The following is a 6,403-nucleotide window of genomic DNA, read 5'->3' on the forward strand; positions in this document are numbered from 1 at the left end:
GGATGAGTTTCTCTAGATCGTGCTGAGACATAAGTCCTCTAATCCTGGAGATGTTCTTCAGGTGATAGAAGGCCGACTTTGTGACTGTCTTAATGTGGCTCTGAAGGTTCAGGTCAGAGTCCATCACTACTCCCAGGTTTCGGGCCTGATCACTGGTTTTTAGTCCAACTTTAAAACGATGGCACAGAAATCAGGGAGACAAACGCAGGGCAGAACAGAGCAGCAATGGTCCAACTGTGGGGCGCCTATGAAAAATTAATTAGTCACCATTTTAAATAAGACTATAACAAACTGAAGCTTAAATGAGTATTAATTTCTTACCTGCCGATCCACAAACATGCACACACACACACACACTCGCAGAACGAGGAAGAGAAGGAGCGCAGCACCGCAACATTTTACCTATGATCACACTCCAAATTAGATTTTCTGACCAAGATCAACTAAAGTGCAGGGAGGGAGAACACCTACCACCAGGATACCAGCGCAACATGCACCAGCCAGCGTTTTGTTGCTTTTTCACTGCCAGAGCCCACAGGACGCAAGCCACACAGCGGGAGAGCAAAGACGACACACACCTGAATGAACGCCACAGCTCCTTATATACACCACGCCCACCTTAAGAACCGGACTTCTCACCTGGAAACTATTTGCGTGGAATTAGGTATTTCTATACCACTACACTATGAAGTATGTTTCTGGTTTTCACTTGTGCATATATTGAACGGTGATTATTGTAGGTCACGATAGTTCAGCATTCTCTCAATATTGTTAAACTTTAGAAATGTTTAGCTCATGTGAAAACATGGTGGGAACTTCCACACGGTAACACTATGGTTCCCCCTTGCAGAAGGAGCACGTGTTCTCATCCAGAGATAACCTTGCCTCTGTGTTGTTGTGTGAAAATGCAGATGGAGAAATAAAAAGAAAAAAACAGCTGATGCCACAGCTTGAGCAGCTCCGTGTGGGTTATTTCACATCAAGAGAGGTCATCAGAGCTACATAGGTCACACTCTTTAGCAGGTCTTCAAGTTCTGCAGAAGCCTGTTAATCACTCAGTCATTCAAATCAGGTGTGTCAAAGCAGAGAAACAACTAAGACATGCAGGGTGGTATTCCTCGAGGACTGAAATTAGGAATCACTGATCTACTCCATCTTAGGCCCGATCCCAATACTTGCACTTCCACCCTTGTGTCCTTCAAATGCACGTTCATGCTGAAGGGTTTGAGTGTGTAGTGTGTCCCAATTCTCCGGAGTGCTCTTTAGCCCCACCCCCTTTGCTTACAATATCCGCCCTCTGGCTAAGCCTGCATCCAGGGGGATTTCGGCAAAGTATTTACCCACAATTCATTGCTGCATGTGATGTTTTGATTTTTAAAATTATCTTTATTGATAATGAAAGGGTTTTAAATTAAAAGGTGGAAATATGGCAGTGGTGACAGAGCAAGCTGCATCTATCACGAAAAAAGCAGTTTTCAAATGTAAAGTATTGAAATAGTTCTTGTTTCACTCTGCTGTACAGGTGTGAATACTATCAAACTTTGCTCCGTATTCAACAAGTCATAACAAAACACATTTGAACAGCCAAATATCTTCTGCAATGACTTTGGAAAGCTACAATACCTAAACTGTACTTTTAACTGATGACTCTGTTTTAGACAAGGTTTCTCAATGCTGCTGGATTTGACTATTTAAGATATAATTGAGAGAAGGGATTTTAACTGCTGGCTGAATGCTTTCTTAGGCCGCTCCTCCATTACTTCAGCTCTTCAGTCAAGGTCAATGAAAGTGATTGAAACCTTTATAAAAACGTTTATTGTTATAAATATCTAACATTTTTTAAAATCCAGATAGGAGACTATTCTTTTTCTCACTTATTCACCATATCTACACTTGCATTGATTTAAAATTTTCTATATTTTTTAGCTTATAGCAGGCTGGTTTAGTCAATTTCAGACTGTAAAATTGCCTTTATTGTAGTCTCAGACTATGCTTTCATAAACTTGACAAATATCTACTGCTAGATTATGACATTATCAAGTTTGTCTCTAAACAAATTGATTTTTTTCCTCCAGGTTAATAAGACTTCAGAGGTCACAGCCTCAATTGTGGGGATTAGTGAAGGCTTTTATAAAACGGGGAAATTATTTATTATAGGGTTCATAAGAGAAAATACAGAAGAGGGAAACTAGCCAACTGCATTTCGTTTCTAGATTTTTTTTTACATGCTACCTCTGTTATGGCAGTTGTAATGTTGCTACACTCCTGCATGTTTTAGTTGTGTCCCTGCTCTTCGGCAGGTCAAGTTCTACAGAACTTTGTAATAGCACTGTAGCACTGAAAGCCTTACTACATTAATCTCTTCACTTCTACTTCTAGTTACATTAATAGTGGCTGCCTGTCCAAAAATCTGGGTTCAATTTAGATGCCATTTTGGATGAAAACACACTGTGTTGGAGCACTACTAGTAAGGAATCATGTTTTTCCCCTATTCTTAGTGTTAGTATTGTTCCTAATGTCTTAACCACCTAGTTTGAAATATGGTCTACTTAACTTGCTCTCACTGCTACTAAAAAGGACTTATTTGCATTCACAACTCTCCTGGCCAGGAGGTTAATTCTGCTAAATTGGAAATCTGCAGCTCCTCCAACTACATAAACAACCTGGATTAATAGATGTTCTTTACTTAGTTAAACTGGAAAAAAAATCAGGATTACTTTTTTTCTAAATCATTTGAAATAACCTGAAATCCCTTTCTGTCCTTTGTTAAAGCTATAGATTGTCAGATCATTCTGAATTGAACACCACAGTAATGTGGCTTGACAAGTGTATTTGCTTATTTCTGATATTACTCATTTTATCTTTTTAAAAATTTTCTTCTATATGTCTTTTATTAGTTTGTCTTGGGTAAGCGCTAGGGTGGGGGTGTTTTCACTGTTGATATATATTGTTGAAAATGTAATAGAGTGAAAAAACAAGATCACGATTTGACAATTGATTGTCTAATTTAGTTTTAGAGAAATCTGACTGCAGTAGCAGGGTTATGTCAAGACTAACAAATTAATTCCAGTTAATTATCTACATTCTCAGTTTTTTAAAACAAAAAATCAAGGAGGTGGAGTAGCTCTTATTTTTCAGTCAAGATTATTGATTAATCCAAGGCCTTATTATTAGTCATAATTCTTTTGAGTCCTTGTCAGTTTTTCCTGCCCAAATAAAAAATTAAAACTCTTGCTTTGTATATCATCCACCCAGCCTTTAATTTCAATTTTGCCAGAACGCTCACTTTTTATAAAAAAAAAACAGTAAAGTCATAATAATGAGGGATTCCATACTCGAGTAGATGTTGAAATTGAGTCTAATTGTAGTTTTTAATAATTAAGTAGTCAATTGGTTTGGACCTAAAATGTCCAAAAACCTACTCGTTTCCTTCATCATGCTTGACCTGGTTGTGACATATCAAAGAGTGAACTGTTAACAATGTATTCACACAACCCTGTTATCTGATTGTTTTTAATAACCTTTAAGTTTACATTGAGACCTCACAACCTGAAAGAAAATTTTTACTACAGCAAATGTTCATCAAAGAGTGCTGATCCTGAATTTACAGAACATATTCCAATACTACTTTCTTCTGTATCACAATGTAAGGCAATCCAGCAGAGAGCAGAAACCTAAATTTTACTTCCTCACAAATTTATAACCTTGTTGATAAATATTACAACTTCAATGCAAACATCATTTATTAAATTGCTCCTCTGAAAAAGAAAACAATCAGTCAAAGGAAGCTGGCTCCTTTGTTTAATTCAGAGTTATGTACTTTAAAACAGGCATCTAGAAAGCTGGAAAAAAATGGCGTTCCACTAACATGGAAGAATTTTATTTAACCTGGAGAGATAGCCTGCTAGCATACAAGAAAGCCCTTCATGAGACTAGAACTGTATATTATTCATCTTCAATAGAGAACAAAAACAACTCTAGGTTTCTTTTTAGTGATGTAACCAGACTAGTGAGTTCTAGCTCCACTGAACCATATATTCCTTTAACTCAAAGTAGTGATGACTTCATAACATTTTTCATAAAAATGATTTCAATTAGAGAGAAAATTCACACCATCCTTCCTACTGTTGCCTCTGATTCTCTGTCAGATGAGGCAGATTTAGAAGTGTCACGAGAACCTGATTTGTATTTGGACTGTTTTTGTCCTTTTGATGGTTTGGATGAAACCATCCAAACCATCAACATGTCTGCTAGATCCCATCCCAACCACACTGTTCAAAGAGGTATTTCCTTTAAATAATATCCCCATTTTAGATCTGCTTAATTTGCCTATAATGACTGGTTATGTAACACAGAGCTTTAAGGTTACAGGAATTAAATCTTTACTTAAGAAACCCAATATTGATTCAAAAGTTCTGAGCAATAATAGACATCTAATTTCCCACTCATCTCAAACATTGTTGAGAAAATAGTTACAAATCAATTCTGTGAACATCTGGACAGAAATAATCTGTTTGAGGAATTTTAGTCAAGATTTAGAGCTCATCATATCACAGAAACAGCACTGGTGAAAGTTATTAATGATATTCTCCTGGCCTCAGACAGTGGACTTGTCTCCATACTTGTCCTGTTAGATCTCAGTGCTGCATTTGATCCAACTGATCACAATATTCTAGTACAGAGGCTTGAACATGATATTGAAATTACAGGAACAGAGTTAGTCATTAAGTTCTTCAGGGTTTGGTGCTCAGACCAATACTCTTTATTTTATATACAGACTTGTACAAATTTGTTTAAACTTTGTTAAAAAAGAAAAAATCCACAAAGTTGAAACTGACAAATGTAATAAAAAAAAAATCATTAATAAAAATCAGTCATTGCTTTCAAACTTCGATTCAACAGAATTTGTTTAAAAAACAAACTAATAAAACTAGCCTTAAAATGTATGGTAATATTTTTGTACACAATATTTAAGGCATTCACTGTAACCAAGTGATTTCTGTAGCTCTCTCTGAGTCTTCTGCCCCTGTCCTCAGGTATGTTGGTCCACTCCTCATGAACAAACTGCTCCAGCTGTCTCAGGTTTGAAGGATTCCTTCTCCAGATGTTTCAGCTCCTTCTGCAGATGTTTAACAGGATTTAGATCAGGGCTCAGAAGGTCACTTCAGGATCAGGGCTCAGAAGGTCACTTCAGGATCAGGGCTCAGAAGGTCACTTCAGAATACTTCAATGGTTTTTTCTTAGCTATTCTTAAATGTTTTTACTTGTGTGTTTTGGGTTTTTATGACATTGGAAGACCTGTGACTGAGATCAAGCTTTCAGAGACTGGGCAGCACATTTTGCTCCAGATTGCCTTGTGATTTCATTAGACCCTGCACACATTCAATACACCCTGTGCCAGATGCAACAATAAAGTCTCAGAACAGAACTGAATCATATCAACTCTATGTTCACAGACCCAAAAGGGGTACCATTCTTTTTGTTAAGGCCAGTTTCATTAGTTTTGCTTTGTATAATTCAATTCAAAAATAATGACTTTGTCAGTTTCAAGTTATTTCAGTGACCTCTGTGGGTTTATCTTTCCTTAACTGAAGGGAAAAAACAAATTTGTCCATGTCTGTATGTTTCCATTAGGCAATATTATTAGTCAGAATAGGATATACAGTCATCTATTGTTATGCTGATGGTACTCAGCCATATTTATTTATGAAGCCTGGTGAATCCAGTGTCTTAGATAAAAAGTATGTCTTAGAGACATAAAAGCCTTGATGACTTACTTTTTCGCTTTTAAATTTAGACAAGACAATTTGTGGTTTTTAGACCTGAGCATCTTAGGAACAAACTTTGCTTCCTTTCACTTCCTTTGGATAGCATTAACTTGGCCTCTGGGACTAGTGTAAGGAACCTTAATGTTATTATTAAACAGAAAATGTCATTTAACTTCCACATAAAAATGGTACAAGGTCTACTTTATTGTACTTGTGCAAAAGTACTAAAATTAAAAAAGAAAACTTGTCTCAAAATGATGCAAAAGAACTGGTCCATGCAGTTATCACTTTTAGTCTGGATTACTTCATTTTTTTTATTATCAGAATGTCTAAAAACCTCTCTAAAAGTCTTAAGTTGATCTAAAATGCTGTTCTGATGAGACTTACAAGGAGAAATCATATGTCTCCAGTTTTAGCTTCTTTTAGCTCTATGTTAAATCCAGAATAGAATTTAAAATCTTACTTCTAACAACACGTGGGCAATGACAGTGAGACCTGGAGGGGTGTGGTTGGGAGGAACGGCCCCCCTGATCTGAACCCGAGCGGTGTTCTGTTGTTGGACTTCTGTGCTCGTCATGGATTGTCCATAACAAACACCATGTTCAAACATAAGAGTGTCCATATGTGCTCTTGGC

Source organism: Kryptolebias marmoratus, unplaced genomic scaffold, assembly GCF_001649575.2.
Source record: "Kryptolebias marmoratus isolate JLee-2015 unplaced genomic scaffold, ASM164957v2 Scaffold33, whole genome shotgun sequence".
Classification (NCBI taxonomy): Eukaryota; Metazoa; Chordata; class Actinopteri; order Cyprinodontiformes; family Rivulidae; genus Kryptolebias; species Kryptolebias marmoratus.